Here is a 24,016-nt window from a genome sequence, read left to right as displayed (position 1 = left end):
TTATTATCACAGGTTCCGTGGTGTAGTGGTTATCACATCTGCTTTACACGCAGAAGGCCGCCGGTTCGATCCCGGCCGGAATCATTTTTTTTATTTTATTTTTCAAAAAAATATATATTTATTTACAATTAATAACAAGTTTTTACTTATAAAAAATGAGTTATACAAATATTAAAACGCAGTATATATTTTAAACTCCAATATAAAAAAGAGGAAATTTCACTAATGGGCAATTGTTTGTCCTTATATTTTGAAATTATCAAAACGACTAGAATTAGTGGTGCCTAGCATCGTGTCTTAAAGCAAATTTAAAATTAAAAAAACATTTTTTTTGAAAGTTTCGATTTCTTTAAGCATTTGCGCTGTGCCGATGTTTTAGAAACGAAATATAGAAGTGTGTTCGAGCCGCGACGTAGTCTTTAACGGTTAAACACCACAAATTTTGGTACAAAATCCATAAAATTGTAAAAAATGTACTTATTATTAAAATCTCTATAAAATATCTGACAATTTCATGTGCATTTGCCTATTGATCGTTTTTGACAGCCAAATCGCATGGCTTTCAACATTTTTTACTGGATCTCCGAAATCGCTGGAAAATTATGCAATTCTTCATTTCGTCAATGCAAGTAAAATGTTTTTTGAATCATTCAAACCGGACGCTTCGTTTTCTCAAAAACTGAATAGCCATTTTTTGCGTTTTTTGCCTCGTAACTTCGAAACGGCTGGATCTGCCTTTGAAATAAACTAAACAACACGTCACCCAGTCAATGGAAATGAAATGATTTTTAAATCAATCAAATCGGTTGATCCGTGCTACGGAAATCATGGACAAAAATTGTACTTACATACTACACACACCCATAACTGATGCCAAAACTCAGAAACCTTTGAAACATAAGATAAGCAAAAAATTTCATTTTTTTTACCCAACGGGAAGTTAAAAATATATATCTCTGTAAAAGTGAAAACTCATCGACATTTAAACGCATTGAATATTTATTTTAATCTCCACAAACAATAAAGACTTGCGCTATTAACATTCAGGTAGTCTGAGTCATAATGAAAGCGGGCTCTAAATAACTTTATATCGTTCTAATTAATTATTTTATATGCTACTTAATATATCCATTGCCATTTGAAAATGTATACTAAGAAATGTTTCAATATGAAAAAAAAAATTTAATGTAATGTAATTTAACACTTTCGACTCGGGAGTCGGACTGCCAGTCGGTACGCTGCGCTCGGAATATTATTGTGCTATACATATCTCTCAACTCGGAATTTTTTTTGTATCGGATTTTTTCAAAATGTGGTTATATTGCTTTTAAATATAGTTATTATGATAATAAAATAGAAAATTTTGAAAATTAAAAAAAAATGCACTCAAAACCATGCTATATTGTTTAAAAGATCATTTCTTCACAGATCTTTATTAGAATTATGGGGATCATGAGCTAATAAATTAATTTTGTTATATATTTATTTATAAAATTAATAAATCAATCAATAAATGAATGTAATAGTAAATTAATTTATAAAAAATAAAAAAATATTAAATGTAAGTTTAGTTTGCGACGGGTCATCGCCGACAGGATTTGCCGCCGGAGCGGCGGCATCCGAGCTTAACGGTAAAACATATCATGCCGCCGGAGCGGCGGCATCCGAGCACAACGGTAAAATGACTATGCCGCCGGAGCGGCGGCATCCGAGTCGAAAGGGTTAAAAAATGAGTAATCTCCCTCGCACTAAACTTCTCTGACTCGAAGTTAGAGTTTAATTCAGTTCACGGACCTGCCTTTGGAGCTTTATATATATATGTCGTCATTATCATAGTCCACAAATATTGACTTTTTACTAATATCAATGGTTCTGATAATTAATTAAGCAACACTTTACAGAAGATGGCATTATATTTGATTTCATTATAATAGCGATTACAATTCATATAAACATTTTTTTTAATTTTTTTTTTATTGTTTCCACAGCAATCAGAACTCTTACTCATATAAACATGGCTAAATATTTAGAATTAAATTGGATTTCTTTGTGATGCTCGTTAAAAGTTTCGTGTTTTTTCGAGTAGGGTATAGTGGGGCTTAAAGATGTGCTAGTAAAAGGTCCACCAAAATTATCTAAAAAACAAGTAAAGTACAGAATTACTTTATTGAGACTATTTTAAAGTAGAAGGCAAAGCATGTGTAACTAGCTATCACCTTAAATCTTACGACGTCGCTATGAGGGGATAATATATATTTTCGATTTCGGCCATGTATATATTCAATATATTTTTTTGTTTTGTTTTTGAGCCCTTTTATTTAGTTTATGATACCTGAATATAATTTTTAAGTAGACGTTTATAATTGTTTTATAAGATGTAGTATTATTTTTAGTTCGATTCAATAGTTTTTTATATAACTTCTATATAAGATTAAATGCGGGTAGGGTAAAAAAGACACTGTAAACCTCTAAACTGGCAATGATGCAAACAATAAAAATAAAGCATTATTTAAGTTTAAAAAAAAAATAATTTTATAAATAAATTAAATAATAGTTATTCCAACATTGTTGATGAATATATCTGACGAAATACCAGATTAAGAAGTGTAAAAAATGTGCCCCCAAAAATTAATTAAGTGTAAAAAATGTGCCGCCAAAAATTGTATTTTGTATTGGTTAGATAATTTAGCTATTATTTCATAAAATCTATTTAAAATTAAAAATTAGATATTGTGTATGCCGGTCTATGGGATAAAAAAGGACAAATAACAAATTTTAGAAAAATAGTAATGTAACACATTTTTATAAATAGGCATTAATTGGGAATATCACTGAACACAGTACGATAGTTGTTTCTAAGCGTACTATATAGTTAGTTATAAGGCGTACAACAAAGTAAAATGTAATGTTTGAGCATACACGTACACGTGACAAAACTTATAATATAAGGGTTGTGGTATAAGAAATTCAAATGTTACATAGATTTAATTTATAAATGATATTTTTTCTATAGAAATATTTATCTTGGAATTAAATATTTAAAATATCGAAAACATTTACCATTACATTTAAATCACCCAAAGCATATAGGTTAAAATCGTGTCATTTTTTAATTTGCCCACCTGAATTTAAAAATTGCCCTCCTGTGGGGCGTGCGCCTCACTTTGGAAATTACTGGTTTAGGCAGCATATCACTTAAAGTCCAATTGTAAATTTGTGACCCGCCCCACCCTAATAGTATACGTCCAAAATCTACTTAATTATAGGGTAGTTACATAATCAAGTACATACACGCTAAAGAATTAAATAAGTAAACAGTTAATTGTAAGGTGAAAATGTTCACTCCTTTTCAAATGCAATTGAAATTATACCATGAATTTAAATACCACGAAATCAAAATTAATTAAATTAAACATTAATAACTATTTACAAAAGACGGTTAAAATAAATAATAAATAATAAACAAATAAAACACATTAAACAAACAAGTCTAACAGTTATATGAGGAGTACGTCGTATTTCTACTGCGCGATCACAAGTGCAAACACGACGCAAATATTTACCTCGAGTTCTACTCCAGTGCAGATTAGATCTACAAATCAATCCGATATCAGCAACTATAAATAAGGAGTGAAATGAACTTACCACTTCATTGAATTTAAATAAATATGCCAGTTCAATTTGATATTTGAAGGTTTGTAACAGATCTAGTGCTAAACTAGAAGCATCCATATAAGAAGGAGAGATCTATAGGAAAACCAGGAAAACGAAAAGTAATTGAAGCTGTGTATGAATTTTAACTTTTTTATATATGATCATATGAATATTACACATTATGGATTATTTATGTTGCCATACAACCATTCAGAATGCAATAATCTGATTGATAATTAGCGTTCTTTCACAGTATTATATGTTATAAATTCTCATTTTGAGTTTTACAGAAAGAACAGTATATTCAAAGAAAAGCGTTTCTATCTTCTTACTTTACGACTCATTCAACGACATTTCAATATTATTATGTTTTTATGTCAGCGATCATTGATTAAAATATGTTAAGCTAAGATGTAAAATATAGCACTGCGTTATTGACTGCATTTTGTGATTAAAGTTAAAGTTAAAGTCAAACCTAATTGACTTCATATTAGACATTATATTTATAGATTTGACTAAAATCTGTCACAACAATTCACCAAAAATTGACCCTTTTTACTCCATATGCGGGGTAAAATAAGACAGTCAGGGGAAAGACAGTTCAATGTCTTATTTTTAAGGGATTTTACGAAATAATAGTTACATTATTCTACCAATGCAATATAAATTTCATTTATACATTTTTTACAGAGATAATACTGCATACAACCCTAATATGGTATTTCGTCAGAAATAATCATCAGCAGAATTGAAATAACTATTTATTCCATTCAAATTGCTTTTTTACACTTAATTTACTCTTTTATTTACTATTTTTATTGTATACATTTTTGCCAGGGTAAAGATGGATGGCCTTTTTTTACCACATCTACATATCCGTTTTTATAGAGTTATATAAAAAAATCTTTTAGATCTAATTTAAAAATAACAATATAGCTTATAAAACATTTAAGTAATGTAGACTTAAAAATTATATTAAGGTCTCGTAAACTAAACAACAGTGCTCACAACAAAAAAAATAACAACGGAAGAAAATACTTTTATCATGGATTTTGAAACATTGCCATATATCTCCCGATGGCGACGTCGTAGGAATCAAAGTGATGGCTGGATCTCTTTCTCTCTACTTTCAAATATTGTTGTTAAAATATTAAGGCTGATTTCCGGTTAAATATGCCCTTGTAAAAGTAATGCGATATTTATTGTAGTATTTTATAATTTTGAAGATCGACTCTTAATTTCAGTCCGAAAACTAATAATCTAATCTACTTCTATCGTAACCAGGTCGATATATCTATAAGCGTGCCTAGTTTAACAGCTTTAGGATCATACAAATTTCTGAAGTAAATAAGTAGCAAATCAAGTTCATCTATTAAAATGACTAATCATTTTCTGAAATGTGACAATAAATAAATGTGTTGGGTATTTTCAACTACTATGTCATATCCCTTTTATACGAAATTCAGCAGAGTCAAATACAAGAAGCAAATACAAACAACGACATTGTTCGACTTCTACTCCTATAGAAACCATCCATATATATGCAAATGCGTACACGAGGGGCCTTTGAAACGGAGTCCTCTAGGACACGGATACCATGCTAGACAAACAACCACGGATCCCCATGTGTTTCATGAATACCTTCGTTCAGTAATAATCAAGGTGAACGATTAAGAGCCGGCCAAACAAAATACATTATTCCAAATTGAAAAAAATCGTCCAAATTGCGAACCCACCTAGTAGTTCACTGACCGATTACTGACTGTATTGAATTACACAAACGATTTTATACAAACACTGTAGACCTTCGTTAAACTAATCATGCTCAATACGATTTTTCGCATAATACCCTACTTTACGCCGGTTCCTTTAAACATATTATCCCTATCACGCACAAGACGCGTTTTTGGTTTGGTCCCTGAATTCAACAGATTTTTACTGTATATATCTACTACAATGATCTTACGTTCTACGGAATCTATACATCAATTTGATGTGCATGTTGTCAGCATATAGCTTTAAATGTGTCTTTAATTTTATATATTAATCAAATTCAATTTCCAATAGGACGGAGCGCGGCTAAAAGGTCCGCGAGTAAAAAGGTGCACCACCGATATCTCAAAAACAAATAAAGTTAAGAATTTTTTTAACAACAATATTTGAAAGTAGAGGGAAAAAGAAGTATGTATAACCAGGCTTGATTCTACGACGTCGGTATCGAGAGATAAATGTTTTAAAATCAATAAAATTTCTTTCGTGGTTAGTTTTTTGATGCTCACACATTGTTGTTTAGTTTACAAGAACTGAATACGATTTTTAAATATACGTTATTTAATTGTTTTATAAAATGTTTTGTTAATTTTAAGTTCGATTCAACAGTTTTTTACATAACCTCTATAAAAGCTTACACGTGGGTGGTAAAAAAGAGTAATTGAAACTTTACCCTAGCAAATGTGTAAACAATAAAAAATATTAAGTAAAAAAGTAAATTTAGTTAAAAAAACTATTTTACAAAAGATAAATTAAATAAATAGTTATTCTCAATCTGATGATGAATATTTCTGATGAAATACCAGATAAAGGTTATAAACGGAGTAACTTTTGTGAAAATGAGCTCATATATTTTTTGAAATAATTAAGCTTTGATTTTGACAAATACCGTTTAAATTAAAAATAAGACATTGCATCTGTATTCAAACTACATTAAGTTAAAAAAAAAACAATTTTACAGGAGATAAATTGAATAAATAGTTATTCGAACTATGCTAATAAATATTTCTGACAAAATACTAGTTCAAAGTTACAGTTAAATATACAGTGTTATTTCTATAAAAAAATGTATCCATAAAATTTATATTTTGCATTGGTTGAATAATGTAGCTATTACTTCGGAAAATCCTATTATAATTAGAAATAGGACATTAGACGCATTTGTTCCTGGCCACGGGGTAATAAAAACAGGGTGACACATTTTTGAAAAAAATGTTCTACAATAATAGCTGGGAGTTTTACTAAATATAGTCAGCTAGTTGTTTGTATAATATGTGTTATTTGTTCTGATACAATTCGTTTGGTTTTCACAATATAATTACGCAAAGTCAAATTGGATCTTTGTGCCCGCCCTATCCTACTCATAAAATACATTTTGTGAATACAATATCTCTTCTTATGGCGCTCGTTGATTAGATTACAATTGTTTTTTATTCTCGACATATAAATTTATATTGACGACATTTTGACGAATGCGTGACCATGAATTTGTATTCAAATGTCCTAATGTTAGAACGTTATACCATATTACAAGAAAAAACAATATTAACATATTAACCGACTGACAGACGAATAAAAAAGAGAAGATGAAGATATACATCTTGGATCCAGGATTACGATCTTATAAATGGAACTTTTCAGAATCTGATAACAATTATATAATGCATATATTAATATGCAATACGGTTTTATGACAATATACATAAATTATAAAATATTAACAACTACAAAATAAGAAGTTTTTAATAATTTAGTTCTACAAGGTAAGTAAAAATACATATTTTGATGACAATATTGTATAATAATAATAATATCTAGTGTTTCACTCAAAGGCAGGTTTATAAGTTGAACTAAGTTCGACTCTATTCAGCAATGTTGAATATAAGAAGTATTCCATTGCCATTTCTGTCGCCTTATTTACAATTGAAAATATATTTTTGATCTATGTGCCAAGTGCAAATGAGTTTTCCTAGTGTATGATTGTGCAAAGATGTGCAAACCTACTACATTGTGGTCAAAATGCAGAACCCGTATAGTATGGGATTGGTATTCAAAAAACTTATTATTGCTAGAAATATGGGAAAAAACATTGGGTAGGGCGAAGCACAAAGGGCCAATTTGAATTTAAGTAATATTATACTTTCTAAACCAAAGGAACTACATCGCAACACAACACATAACAAACAACTATCGTACTATGTTCCGATAATTCCTAATTATAAAAATATGTCTTTATACTATATTTCTAAAATTTGTCATCTGTTCCTTTAGCCCTATAGGCAGGATAAAATGAGACAGCCAGAGAGCAAACAAATCTAATGTCTTAATTTTAATTTTGAAGGGATTTTCCGAAATAATAGCTACAATATTCAATAAATGCAAAATATAAATTTTTGGGCACATATTACAAAGATAACACTGTGTATAACCTTGATCTGGCATTTTGTCAGAGTTGAATTCCTTAGCAGAGTTGGAATAACAGTTAATTTATTTCTTTTAAAATTGCTTCTTTTAACCAAATTTACTATATTTTATTGTTTACGTCTTTACCAGGGTAAAGATTCAGTTTATTCTTTTTACCCCACCACATGTAAGCTATTATAGAGGTTATATAAAAACATCTGTTGAATCTAACTTAAAATTAACAATTCATTCCATGAAACAATTAAATAACGTATATTTGAAAATTATAGGACCGATTCTGCTGGATAAAAGACAAATGTTATGGCAAGGCCATGTGCCATACATTATGCTACTGAATCATATTGAATACTGTCAAAATATCATGTATTTGGTGTGCATTCAGGCGTTTTACACATAAACTGCAACGTCACTCTTATGTTTTTAACCTGAGTCAGAAAGACCATGTTATCCAACATCGGTTTTTAGACATTTGTGCGATTTCTTGGTTATGTTTTCTATCTGACAAACTGAGAAAAACGCCTGACTGCACAACAACCACATGGTTTTGTCAATATTTAGAACGAATGTGTATGGAAAAATGATCCTAACATAGCCTTGCCACAGCCATGGTCTGTTATGCGGCAGAATCGGTCCCTATATTAGGGCCTCGTAAGCTAAATAAAAGTTGTCTAAACCACAAACTAACAACAAAAGAAAATACTTTTGTTACAGATTTTTAAACATTGCCGTTTATCTCCTGACAGCGACATTGCTCAAGCGATAGCTGATTACATATCTTTTTCCTTCTACTTTGAAATCCTGAATTTACTTGTTTTTGAGATATTGGTAGTGGAGCTTTTTACCCGCAAACCTTTAAACCCCGCTCTACCCTATATAATTATGCAGAATATTCATTAGGTATGATTCAATAAATTATAAAGAAATACTCATACGCAGTTTGAAATGTATAGAGTAATGAAATGAATGAAATGTTCGGCAAAGCACATACAAATTAGTTTTGTTCATTAGTTAAAATTGTTTACACCGTGACGCAAATATAGTAGTATATTATAGATACACCTAGTGCACGGTAATTATGAATTATATATCAAATACGGTGCTACAAATACAAGTCCGCAAACCTAATTATAAACTGGTAGGTTCTGAATTTAGGTAGTTATTCATCCTTATTAATTTGATTGTGATTTGTCACGTGCAATGTTTGACGAGTTCAGTTGCCACTGAAACACTGAATTGACACGAGTAGGCCGCACAATACGAATTAGCGCCCTGACGGAAAATTGGCAGGCCGTAGCCGCGAGTTTAGAAATAGTAATACGATAGCATAATACTGCACACGTCCGTTCATGATGTATGATACTGTTATCTAATCATAATACATCAAAAATATGTAAATGATAAATGCATCCCATAAATTCCGTTATCAACAAATTGTTATTTATCACCTCGCGCCTGCGTGCAAACCAAGTAATGTGCAAACGGTAATGAAAATATAATAACATTCGCGCGTATGTATTATAGTTTCACGCAACCGAGAAGGTAACTTCAGAATAATTTTTAACCGCATAGTAAGTTATTATAAACGTCCAAAAATCGTGAATGAAATTCACATATCTTCGCGTTTCAGAGGTTTTTGAACATTTTGCCTTACCTCAGAAAAAATGGATGTGTGTGTTTGTGTCCGCAATTTTTCGTTTACGTTTTCTAGTACACGGATCAACTGATTTGAATGGCTTAAAAAGCATTCAATTCCTATTGATAGGGACATGTGCTGATTAGTTTTTGGCAAAGGCAGGTCCAGCCGCTACGGAGGTACGAAGCAAGAAGTGCAGATTTGAATGATTGAAAAAACATTCAATTTGTAATGATTGGGAGAAGTGTCATGAGTTTTTGGCAAAAGCAGGTCCAGCCATTCCAAAGATACGTGCAAAAGCTAAATGTGCAAAAAATGGCAGTTTTTGAGAGAACTAAGCATCCAATTTGAATGATTCAAAAAACTTTCTGCTTGTGTTGACGAAACAATTGCTTTTGTTTTTTTTTATTTCCAAATTTAAAGCTCACTTATATACTTTAAATAAATAATTTTAACTTTGCAATTCGGTTTATATAATTCTAATAAATATTAGACAATGTTACAGTATTTATAATAATATTTTTGAACACATTTAATATTCCTCGAACATTTCGTTACGTTACGAGTAGTTCCAGCAATTTGCCTTAAAGGGCGATGTCATACACTACTAGTTTGAAAATTGGCTGGTTTTAGTAACATTTCAGCAACAGTTTAACGTTAAGGAAGCAACGATCACAATCCTGTCAGATGTTGAGAATCATTGTCACATTTTTGTCGCAATAATAAGTTCAATAATATATCGCGATTTGAACTGTTTATTTTGAGGGTGGTTTTCTCATATTTTAGGAACTTAATTGTTGTTATTTGTAATTAATTCTATTAAAATCAATAAACTTATGCCAGTACTACTCACGACCACTTTTATTGCAATAATCATATTTTTATGAAATGTTGATTGTTTTTTCATTTTAGTTCACTTTCAGACATAATGACATATTTATACAATGGACAAAGTCACATAGTACTATTTCGCAAGAACTACAGAGTACTTTATTCGAGACCAAGAAAATTGAAACGTGTCAAATGTGATTGGCTTTAACTTTTACTCTAACTACTTCTAAAACAGACCAAAGGATTCGCCGGTAAAAAGAAAAGACTTAAATTTATTGAAAGCATTTTTCTCCATTCTGAGCCTGGCGAAGGTTGATCGTGATGTATAACATGTTATTTTTGGCTGATGTCCCAAAGAGCACCAAACAATTTTATGTTTTTTTTAATAGTCCTTACCTTATATTCCATTTTATCACCACTATATGGACAAAATAGTGTTTGTAATAGGTTTTATATTAAATAGTTCCTATTTAATTAAAAGTAAGACCATGGAACTGGAAGTCAATTAACCAAAAATGACTAAAAACCATCGACGCTGATTATAAATTATTAAATAAATTTATATCATTAAAAAAAACAAAACACCATGTCATTTTATCGGTAATTCTCCTAATACAACTAGTGTTTTAACATAAAAATCCCAAATTCTTAAAATTGCATAAGTTTTTATTAAAATAGGTACTTATACCGAACGTATTACTTATTCGAATAAAATAGTTGCTGGATTCTTATGTCCAAGAATGAGCTAGTAGTCATAAACAAAAAAATCATGAGGCTCTTTCACGGCATGTTATTTTAAGTGAAATATAAAAAAGTACTCCATATCAGTTTAGGGTAGTTTTTTGATAACTATCATATGCTCAAATAAATTTAAACTAGTGGTGTATGGCATCGTGCCTTATGGCAAATTGCTGAAAGTTCTTGGACCGAAAATTAAAATGTATAAAAAAGCTTTAAAACTTTTTGAAAACTGTAAAAAAGTATCTCCTGATAGCGACGCTCATTGTTACTTTCAGCAATGCGTAAAATCATTTATAATTTCAGTTTTGAGTCAGGTCGTCATAATATATAAATTATACACAATAATTTAATGAAATAATCAATAATGGATAAGTAAACCCAATATGGTTTATAATTCACTAAAATCTGTAAAATTTTATTCGACAACATAAATGAAATTTTAAAACTAAATATTTTATTAATAAATTATTCCCGAAAACGAAAACCAAACATAAAAAAGTTTTATTCAAAAATATTAATTAATTAAATATGTGTACTCTTGACCGTTATAAAGAAATAAAATTAAAACTTGTAGAAACAAAGTTACAGTTTTCAAATATTAAACTCGAATCTAACAAAAACGCATAGAATTATCTCTAGACATACTAGATGACTAGGACAAGAGTTTGCGACTTGTGAAACTTTGAATGATGATGGGCGAACAAATTGATCACGATGACGAGTTAATAAATTATTCTTTAGTAGATTGAATGTCTACGAACTAAATCAATAAAGATAGTAATGTAATATTGAATTCACGAGAGCTTTCATTCAGTCTGATTAACGATGAGGTCGTTTTTAGTTCAACTTTACGCTTTGGAAAGAGGTGTAAATATAATCTAATAGCTATCAGATTATATTGGAAGTATTAAGTGAATGATCAAAAATGTGGTTCTTTAAATTAATCTTTTAAAGAAATATATGCTTAGCTTATTTTTTTTATACAGAATTTATATATACGTGTGTTTCCATACATAATGGTAGACATCGATGCAAAAATCATATAGATTTATTTTTATTATACTTTAAAAAGATTCAAATATATTATAGCAAGAAGACTATGTACTTATTGTGATATTAAGAAAAAATGAAATTCATTTTCAATCGGACTTAAAATATAAAATAAATCGCTTAACGTATGATACATTGTGTTAATCGCTGCCTTTTTCCATCATTTAATAAAAAACATTTTATCGTGTAAATAAATGGGTATGAATTTTTGATAAATGATATTTCACTTACAATTTTAATTCCTTCAAGCATAGTTAAGATAACAAATGAAATTATTAGGAAATGTATTTGTAGATGAGTAAATTGAAAAAAAACGACAGTACTTCGGGCACCAAATTTTTAAGAATGAATTTCTTGAAAATTTTCCAGATTAAAAAATATTATATGTATATTATATTCTGAAATGTTTGCGAAACTCTCGGAACAGCGTGCACAGGATTAATAGGAAAATATCAGAAACGACCAACGCATAAATTTTGGAGATTTCACGTCAGATTTTAAATTAAAATTACCGCCCGAACAAAAGTTAGTTCGCAGTGGTGTTCGTTAAAACGCACTGACGGAGACCGCATTGTGCTCGAGCAGTGGTAGCCAAAGTAATGTAATTTATGAACCCTGAAACCTGTCATCGTAAACAACTTATAATTACTTGCAGTTATTGCATAGGGTAGAAAAGGGCTTAAAGGCCATGGGTAAAGAGGTCCACCATCACTATTTCATAAACAAAAGTATAGGATTTTTTAATGATACCAATTTAAAGTAGAAGGCAAAAGATGTGTAACCAGCCATAACCTTAATTCTTACGATGTCGCTATCAGGAGATAAACGGAAATATATCAATGTTTATACCAAAAAGTTTTTTTTTCGTTGGTAGTTTTTTGGTTCTGAGCTCTTGCATTTGGTTTACGATACCTGGATATAATATTTAGGTATTTAATTGTGTTGCAAAATGTGGTGTTATTTTTAAATTAGTTTCAACATATTTTCTATATATATAATATTTTCTATATAAGCTTGCATGTGGGTGTAGTAAAAAGGAGATCTAAACCTTTACATTGGCAAGGGTGTAACAATAATAAATAGAAATCAAAAAGTAAATTAAGTTAAAATAAGCAATTTTACAAGAAACAAATTAAATTAACAGTAATTCAACCTCTGCTGATATATATTTCTGACACAATACCTGATCAAGGTTATGTACAGTGTTCTGATACAAAACAACAAAAAGGCACATTTCTACATTGATGAATTGAGCTAGGAGTTTTGCTGAAAATAGTCAGTTAGCTGTTTGTTTGATGTGTAGTATTTGTTGTGATGCTATCGGTTTGGTTTTCAAAATATAATTGCTCAAAATCAAATTGCCTTTTGTTTATAATTTAAATTTATTTTCTACATATTCATAAGCATATTAGAGCTAAAATAACTTAGAATTTTCTGAGAATCAGCTCTATGCTATTCTGAATTACTTTCACGATAAAAAATGACAGACAGCAGGTACTATAGAAAAAGCTGCATTAATAAAGTTAATTCACAGGGTAGGAAATTAATTTAAAAGAAACATTGATTTTAGTTCGATTTGAAGTCCACAAGAATTAAAGCACTTATTTGAATTAATGATAAATTTGATAAAGATCTAATTCAAATATATTTATTATCACTTCCCTGCATCAAAATGTGAGATACGTATGAACTAGTCGTACACGGCATCGTGCCTTAAGGCAAATTGTTGGAAGTTTCCGTACCGAATAGAAAAAATACAGTTCTGAGAACTTTGAAATTTTTGACAAAATTTAACTTTTTTGAAAAAGAAAATCTAGTATATTTTTATAATTTTTTGAAAATTTAGAACTTTTTTAAAGCAATTGCTCTGCATTAGCAGTGTAGAGACAAAATATCGAAGCGCGTAAGCGCCGCGTTGCAGTCTAACAGATACGTTGACACGGAACTCATAGAAATGTAAACAAAATTTAAACTTAATATTGAAAACTCTATAAATCTTCTGATAATTTGATGTGCATATGTCTAATGATAATTTTTGACTGACAAATGGCATTTTTTTATTTTTTTCATTGAATCTCCGCTAGACCTGCCTTTCCAAAAATTTAATTAGTTCTTTATTTTGTCAATACAAGTAATATGTTTTTTGAATGATTGAAATCGGACGCTCCGTTCTATCAAAAACCAAATTTCCATTTTGAACACTTTTTGCCCTGAATCTTCGAAACGGTTGAACCTACCTTGGCCAAAAACTAAACAGCCACTCTCTTTATCAATAGGAATCGAATATATTTTGCATCATTGAAATCGGTTGATCCGCGTTCTCGAAATCCTCAACAAAAAATTGTAGCAATTTTACGCCGAGAATTTGAATCCTTTGAAACGTAAAAATATGCAAAAATTTTCATTTTCGATTTTTTTTTCGATTACTGTAATTTACCCCACAGGAAGTTAAAACTATGTTGAACATCAATGTGTATGCGCACCGATAGACATTTTAAACCGATTTAATTAACATGTGCACGAACACCGCCCATTTTATGCTATTTGCAGACTACATGATACTACCTCTGCCATGACAATGCAAACTTCTATTCGCTTAATACAAAGTAAATACATATATTGAAATTTCACAACAAATAACGATTTAACTCGTATATCCCTCTAGGAAATGTTTTGTTCATCTACTATTTCATTCGTCGATGCCTGGATACCAAAATATAAAAAATTAAAATACGTTTACGTCTATGATGTATAAGATCTGGTTTTTAATATAAACTTTAAAATTTTATTTTAAGCTTCCACTGGAACATGCCAGAGCGACAAAACAAAGACGACGTGTTTTAAAATAGCTACACTAACAAAACGAGTAATACTTTGACACCCGCATTTTATTTTATTAACAACTATAAAAATTTATATGATTTTTGCTTAAGATATATACACTTTGTAAGTACATTTAAACTAATAATAGAACATAACTAATTCAACAGTTAAATGCCTTCTGTGATGATGCCACAAATATTGTGGCAAATTTATAAAATAAAGATTCTTCTTTAATTATATATATTATATTAGAGAGTTTCGTAATATAGTATTGAATGATGTTTACTAAATGCTACAATAACTAGCTGTAAGTGGAATTCTGTCTTGAGGCAATTATGGCATCGTGCCTTAAGGCAAATTGCTGGAACTTCCCGCACCGTAACGAAATGTTCGAGGAATACTGAATGTTTTCAAATAGATTATTATAAATATTGTAACATTGTGTAATATTTATAAGAATTATATAAACCGAATTGCAGAGTTGAAATTATTTGTAAAGTATATTAGAACTATAGTCAGAATTAAAAATAAAATCTGAAATATTTTCGATATACAAAATACTAAAAAAAAAAAAGGAACAAATTTTTTTTTTTCAAAATCAATTATTTTCTTAAGACAAGCAGAAAGTTTTTTGAATCATTTAAATCGGGCGCTTAGTTCTCTCAAAAACTGCCATTTTTTACATATTTACCTCCGTATCTTCGAAATGGCTGGGCCTGCCTTTGCCAAAAAGTAATAAACACTTCTCCCAATCATTACTAATTGAATGTTTTTTAGATAATTTAAATCGGATACTTCGTTCGCTCAAAAATTCTGTTTCTATTTTCTGCACTCTTTGCTCCGTATCTCCGAAACGGCTGGACCTGCCTTTGCCAAAAACTAATCAGCTCTTTTCCCAATCAATAGGAATCGAATGTTTTTTGAACCATTTAAATCGGTTGATCCGTGCGCCCTAAAACGTGACTGGAAATTTGTATCCACACATACATACACACACACACACACACACACACACACACACACACATCCATTATTTCTGAGGTATGCCAAAACGTTCAGAAACCTTCAAAACGTCGAGAAATGTAAAAATTTTCAATTCCGATTTTCGGCCCATTACAATAACTTACCCTACGGGAAGTTAAAAAATGAACACAATGACCAACTTATATCGTTATAAAATTTTCAATTAAATTAAATTAAACTAGCGCAATTAATTGTATAATTAGTCATATAGCGTAATTAAACTAATATATTCATACACTATATTGAAATTATATTAATAACATTAATTATATAATTTTGCATATATGTTTCCAAAATTGCAGATACAATATTCATGTATAAAGTACTACCTGTTTTACCTCTAAATAGTTTTTTAGTTTAAAAATAAAATAGCAATAACATATACACAGGCAGTGCTATAATATAAAAATATCGTGCAAATTCCTCCATGTCCACCCAATTTATATTCTAAACTAAGAGGTGGAAAAGCAACGATAGATGCCTTACATTCCTTCCTAAAGATAAATCTATATAAGAAACAAATTCAATTCATGAGCTTTTTATTGACTTACTCGAAAAATGGTCTTCAGCGTTCACGATTAAATTATTCATGAAAGTGCTGCTCATTTATTTCTATTTGGGACATAACATTTGGGTAAAAATAGTAATATGATACATAATAAATCATAATCATGAGATTGTTCATTGTGATAATAAAATAAATTGTGGTGCATACGAGCATACTCGTACACCAATAATTGGCCATGTATTCAAAAGACTGAACAAACGCAATCTTGTTACGTAAATACAAGACGGATCAGTTAGTTCCACATGATATAACCAAAAGGGCGAAGAAATGAGAAAATCACTTATGGAATACGAATCTCATCATTCGCAGATGATCGGAGAATATGAATTCGATGCCGCCTTAACTTCGAATCTTGCAACAGAATAAGAAATAGAAATTTCAGAAATCATCCAACCATGTATACCCGATATTCTGATAAAACCGCAATCCAGTGCTGCTTGCACAAATTAGAATCTCATTGCTTTCAAAATAAAAATAAAACTAAATTGTTATGCTCACACGTTAAAGGTAACATATAATCCTGCATATAATAAGTATATTGTAATAATATGTGTCATAATCTTTGAAATGAACGCCAAGCAAGTAAACAACAGAAGTTTAATCTAATTAGTGGTGTACGATTTATTCCAAAATGAAATTTCACAACTTATACACGCACAACAAAATTTTCTTGTACAAAGCCATTATTAAGTCAATTTTGTTCAACTATGAGAATCAGCTTCCAAATCAAACGTGTTAAAATTAAACCCAAAGTAAGTACCAAATTGATTAATCCATAAAGACAAATACAAAAACCGCCTCGAGAATCACCAAAACTCACTTGCCAGAAAACTTCGCCACAACATTACCAGGGTAAAACTAAGAAAGAAGTTCAATATATATTAAGGGGTTCTTTTTTTTTGCAAAAAATGCAAGGTATTTGTTTTTGTTTTTCTCGAAATGTATTTCATAGAGACATGCGGTTATTTTAAACAAAAATTACAAAATCATAGAATATTACGAAATTTTCTTTTTCTTTTTTTTCGCTATCATTTTTTAACCAGGGGGCGTCAAAGTCGGCCTTGCAAAATCGATCTCTTTTGTGGTGCCACAGATACATCCGTTGCGCATCGCCCGAAACAAAAAAAGAAGCTACGTTGAAGAAGAAGTTTGAATCCAGTCCCCCTACCAAAATGAAAAAAATAAAGCAAGAAAGAAAAAAATGGCAGCTATTTTAATAAAAAGTGTTAACAAAGACCTTGTTATTGGGACGAAAAGCTTCGCAAAAATTTTTTGCGTTATGCTATCAAGTTGTTTGAGGTAGGGGGCTAGGTATTGCAGTGGTGAACAAATTAAAAAAAAATGCAAGTCGATCCGACTTGTAGTTTTTTTTAATTTGTGGCACCGCATTGAAAAAAGTTATTTTGAGAAAAACGTATTTAAAGTTTTTAATATAATGTACTAAATACACCATGGTGTTCAAAGCTGGTCATCATTAAAAAGGTCATGTGCATGAGGTATTATAATGAAAAAGAAAGCAGCTGGCATACAATAGCTCGCGGAGCGATGAAAAAAACGGTTTCAGAGGATCATACATATATATATATATATATATATATATATATATATATATACTTCGTCAAAAAAAAAGATATTGAGATGATTTTTTTAAAAATAATTCTAAGGTTTTTAGCTTTCATAATATCAAAAAATCTCAAAATAGAAAAAAAATAAATAAAAACCGAACAACCCCCTTAAATCCTGTCAATCTCAAAATTTGTGAAACTGGGCCAGATAATTTTGTATTTTTAAAAGCCGATTATCTATTTCTAAAATATTACTTGTTATATCGAATGATAATAATAATAATAATAATAATAATAATAATAATAATAATAATAATAATAATAATAATAAAATAGTATGTGATACAAAATATTATTTTGACTGAAAATTTGAAAAAAATGTGAATTTTCGATATATTGAATATATATGAAACTTAAGCAGTTAAATTTTTTTTTTTTTAAACTGAATTCTGAATAATGTTCGAATCTAAAAAAAAGTTGAATAATTTGACCAATTTTCGCTAATTTTGGAAAGGCATTTCTAAATTTGATCCAAATTTTCAAGTGAAAATGGATATCGCTACTGACTCACGATGGTGTCCACAAGACAGAGCGCTTAACCGTTACGTCATAGAACACACACACACACACACACATATATATATATATATATACATACATATAAATACATGCAAATGCATACATACATTCATGCATATATCATACAGTTTGGGGCTTATTATATCTGATGAGATGACTCTTCATTGAGAGTTATATCCGTCCAGAGTTATCACTCATTTAAGTGTGTTCATCTCAACTATCTTATGGACCATTAAACAAATACAGATGTTTCCTTGTGTCATCTCATTGCTACACGAAAGTTGGGATTAGAAGACGCAATCGCTTTGTCGTCCCACTTTTGAGGTTCCAGGCATGCCACTTTTGTATAACTTTGTTTGAATTAGTATAAAAGGATCGTAGTTTTCAAACAACAACTATTTTATAAAAAGCAAAGGTTGTTTAAATTTCCTAGATGCTAGATGCAGCAAGATCTTCAAAATATATAAGAATTATGAAACGAATCCAAAGGCCAACATGGACTCCGGGGCTGAAATTTTACTCAATGCGTTCGCAACAGATTGCACAAGAGCACAAACATTTTAATAGTTTATTTAAAATACAGTTTTATTTTTCATTTGAGCACTATTGCATTTATGCACATTGCCATTTTATGCTCCATACATTATATATAACTGTGTGTGTATTTATCTAAAACTGTGTGAAAATTGATTTTGATGCGTACATGCATCAATTAAAATTTGTATTTTTAAAGGTCGATTATAAAAATATTTATAAAAAATAAACTTGCTGTTTTATTGTATAATTATTACTTCTTACTGATCTTAGTGAATTGCATATATATCACATTAAATATTGTATTAATATAAGTCGTTTCCATTGGCATTAGTGTAATGTATAAATAATTTGATGTTTCAATTTTTATTGTATTTCCCTCCTTATATTTAAAATGAATTATATCCTACTGGATATGATAAGCCAACTCTATTTTACTACAAAAATAAAATTGCCATAAATGCGCAATATCACTATATTAACGTTAAAAGCACTTATAATAAGAAGACATGATTAAAGTAGGTGTAAGTGCATTTTGCCTTAAGGCAAGTTTCAAAAACTTCCCAATATGTATACATAATAGTACGAATTAGAATGTACAACTGCAAACATCGTAGCAAAAATTTGCCACAGACCATAAATCCAACCTTTGAAAAAGATTACAAAGTACATCATCATACATAGTTTCATCAAAATTGTAACGAACTAATGGTTCATGGCATCGTGCTTTAAGGCAAATTGCTGAAACTTCCGCTAATATATAGTCATCGAGAAAGGTGAAAATGCACTTTTAACTACATTTTATATTAAATTGCCCATAAAGCATGCAAAATTGAAACTTTAATAATTGAAAAATTTAAAATAGAATAAGTTCTATAAAACATTGGAGACTTTCATAACCTTACATACTTTATGAACTCATATCGTCTTTATCTATTACAATATTGCATTTTTCTATTGCGACACAGATTTTTCGAATTTAGTATTTTACTAAAAAATTTCTTGAAAAACTAGCTTCAGCAAATTGCTGACAGTGGGCGTCCATTAATCACGTGAGATTTTTAGGGAGAGGGGGGGTTTGACAAAAAATCACGAAATATCACGTGTTGGAGGGAGGGGTATAGTAAGATACCACCCACGTGTATTTATGTTTTAACTATTTTTTTTAAAAAAGTTCAAACATTTTCAAACAAAATCAAAAATTGTACAGTTTTTCACGTAACTAAAAATGCACGTAATTATTGATGGGCAAGGGGGGGGGTGTAATTTTGAATATCACCATGGATCACCAAGGGGGAGAGAAGGTCCAAAAATCCTTAAAAACTCGCTCACGTGAATAATGAACGCCCTCTATAACATAATTTGTTTACTGTTCTCCAGCATGATTTTGTGTAATGATCTAAACATTAAATATAACAGTTGGACATATTTATCTCTTAGTTATTCCGTTCCGAAAAATAAAGTGATTTGAAATGAACGAACTCAATATATTTATATATCTATGCATTTATATGAAAATATGAAATTATTTTGATATTGCAAATGATTTTTTTTATTAAATAATAAATTTTAAATGAACTTTTAAATAAAATAAACTACCGAAACGGACCACAAGTAAAATATTTAGTGGAGAACTGAAGACGTTGGAAAAAATACAAACCCTCTGACCATTGCCAGTGATTTGTCGAAGGTGATATTATAAATTAGGGTAATAATAATAGGAAACCATTATTTATTCAACTTATCTCTTGTAAAATTGTTTTTTTAACTTTATTTAATATTTTTAGTGTCTAAACTTTTGCTAGGGTAAAGGTTCAGTTGCTCCTTCTTACTCCACCCACATGTAAACGTTTATAGAGATTATATAAAAGAAACTATCGAATCTAACTTCAAAATAATGATATATCTTATGAAACAGTAAAATAACGTAGACTTAAAAATTATATTAAGATCCCGTATACTAAACAACGGTGCAACAACGAAAAAAAAGTCTTTATTTCCCGATAGCGACTTCGTAAGAATCAAGTTAATAGCTGGTTATACATCATTTTCCCTCTACTTTCAAATATTGTTGTTGAAAAATCTTAACATTACTGGTATTCGAGATATCGGTAGTGGATCATTATATCAGCGGACCTTTAAACCCCGCTCTACCATATCGTTTAAACAGAAATTACGTATCATTATTTTTTTTGAAAATTTTCGTGAGGTATTTCATCAGTAAGTTTTCAATCATCAGCAATCTACGAGAAGTAAAATATAAAAGTAGAATTAGGGTAGACAGTATCTGTTATAACATTACATTTCATAACCTTATAATCACTTTTTAATCGCTCATTTGACGTCTTTGTGTAATTTTATTATGTATTCTACCGATCACAACAGAACAACAGAAATATTATAAGCAATAAAGCCCAGAAATAAGCATCTTTTGAATTCAAACTCCAAAATAAGGACACTTCATGTATTACTCTGCATTATGAGACTTTACATAACGTGCAAAGAAGATATTTTGCGTTATGATCATCAACAGAATACGGGTGTACATAAATCCGGCATAGATATATACAGAAAATATTGATTTCTCAAAAGTCCCGTCTTGATGTTTCCATCCAAGTCCCAATGGAATTTAATAAAAAAAATGCAGGGCAAAAGGCGTCCCTACCTTTATCTCATAATGCGTACGGATTCTCGGGAAAGCTTCAAATAACACAATCGTAAAGATTTTTTTAGTTCAAATATCATTTACAATCATGACGATATGTCAAGATTTAGATGAAAAAAATATATATATAAATCTAGTAACGCATGTCATCTTGCCTTAAGGCAAATTGCTGGAACTTTCCGTATCAAATTTATTTTTTAAAAAAAAGGTTCAATTTGTTTCAGAACTTTGAAAAAAAAATCAATTTTTGGGATTTTTAAAATTTTTGAGAAAATGACGTTTTAGAAAAATTTTATTTTTTCTATACTTTTAAATATTTTGAAAATTTTGAGCTTTTTTCGCAATTGCAATCGCAATACATTAACTGCGTATAGTAGTATACCGAAATAACATTAGTACGGGACCCATGAAAATGTAAACAAAATTTGTTCTCATTATTAAAATATGTGATAATTTGATGTGCATATGCCTAATGATCAATTTTGTCCCCCAAATTTTCTTTTTTTTTTTGATTTACGAAACCACTAGACCTGCTTATCCAAACTACTTCATCAGTTCTTCATTTCGTCAATACAAATAAAATGTACGAATGGCTGAACCTGACTTTGCCGAAAATTAATCAGCATGTCTCCTTATCAATAGAAATCGAATGTTTGTTGAATTGGTTGATTCGTGTTCTCGTAATCGTCGATGAAAAATTGTATCCGCACATACATACACACACACATACATAAATTTTTTCTAAAGTATGCCAAAATGGTTAGAAACCTGAAACGTAAAGATATATAAAATCCTCAATTTAGTTTTTTGCGATTACTATAAGTTACCCTATGGGAAGTTAATAAAATTGCACATGAAATTTTTATTTTGCATTGGTTATATAATGCAGCTCGCAAATTTCTTTTAAAATTAAAGGTAAGACATTGGATATGTTTGCCCTTTGGCTGAACCCTTTTACTCAGCCTATGTGATAAAAATGAACAGATGATAAATTTTAGAAAAATAGTATGAAAGGATATAATTAGAAATTAACTAAACATTTTATTGAACACAGTTCGATAGTAGATAGTTTGATACATGTTATGTGTTGTCATGTAGTTCCTTAAGTTCGAATTGTGCACCGTCCTACTCTATATTAGAAAAAATATTTAAAAATTCTTTTTCCTATATCATGTCATATAATATTATGTATAAATATATATTTTCGGTTGATAGAATAGTGTTAATAATTTCAAGAAGATTATTGACTGTCGTGTGTTGAGACATCATATAATTGTGCAAGCTGCGAAAATTTCCTTTGAAGAACTCGCTTGTTAATGAAATAAGAGACTCGAACAATGTAGAAAATATCAAGCAGCGAAAACAGCTGCGTGCCCCGAGCGGCTATTTCTCCCAGAAAGTCTCTCTGTTGATAACTATGCCGCAAGAAATGAAATAAGTTGGAAATTTTCAAAGTACTCAACAGCCAAGAAAGCGGGCACAGATATATATATATATATATATATATATATATATATAAGAGCATAAAACGTTTTGCACTGAACACGAGCATAATATTCTCGGCGGAATAATGATTTCAATGCATTTCGGTACATGAATTGAACTACATATTTAGAAAATATTTATCGTAAGCGCATCATCTTCTAATTTCTCCAATAAAAAGCAAACAAATAATACTCACTTATGCACTGATTTCCTGCCTCGCTTAATCTAATATTTGGCCAATTTTAAAATGATGAGTGATGTTGTAGCAAGATGCAACCTGAAAATACATAAAATTATTGATTACAACTACAATTCAATTGAAGGTCATCATAAATATATATATATATATATATGATCAATTACTTAAGTCTATATTAATATAGATTAACAGTAAACAATAATTGGAAACTATTGATTTAATAATGGAAACATCGACATTTCCAAGAATATGAATACTAAGCAATTCTGATTCTGAATAAAATACTACTAAACTAGTAGTGCATGAAGCCACAATGGCTTAAAACTTGGAACTTCCCGTACTTATTTGAATTCTTACTTCCCGTGAATATTTGAAATATTTTTCCAAATTTTATTTAACATTTTTGATCATATTGATTTTTTTTTGAGTAGCTGTTTTAGAGAAATACCAAAGCGCGTAAGTGCTTCTTAAA

At 29.9% G+C, this 24,016-nt stretch overlaps 1 protein-coding gene and 1 non-coding gene across 3 annotated transcripts in view; one reads left to right on the top strand and one right to left on the bottom strand.

Moving 5' to 3' along the window:
• LOC113378001 (beta-arrestin-1) overlaps positions 1–24,016 on the bottom strand; it is a gene marked incomplete at its 3' end in the record, with an annotated part of 290,018 nt that overhangs the window by 16,422 nt on the left and 249,580 nt on the right. For both annotated transcript variants that reach the window (XM_026618488.1, XM_026618489.1), the window contains 1 exon segment: positions 23,542–23,622.
• Trnav-uac lies at positions 12–84 on the top strand. Its single transcript has one exon. It is a non-coding gene; the product is annotated as a tRNA-Val (tRNA).

The sequence above is a fragment of the Ctenocephalides felis genome, unplaced genomic scaffold, assembly GCF_003426905.1.
Source record: "Ctenocephalides felis isolate EL2017-DRISC unplaced genomic scaffold, ASM342690v1 CF-g0.4_SCAFFOLD_01886, whole genome shotgun sequence".
In the NCBI taxonomy this organism is placed as follows: domain Eukaryota; kingdom Metazoa; phylum Arthropoda; class Insecta; order Siphonaptera; family Pulicidae; genus Ctenocephalides; species Ctenocephalides felis.
This window is presented reverse-complemented; position numbering and strand designations above follow the sequence as displayed.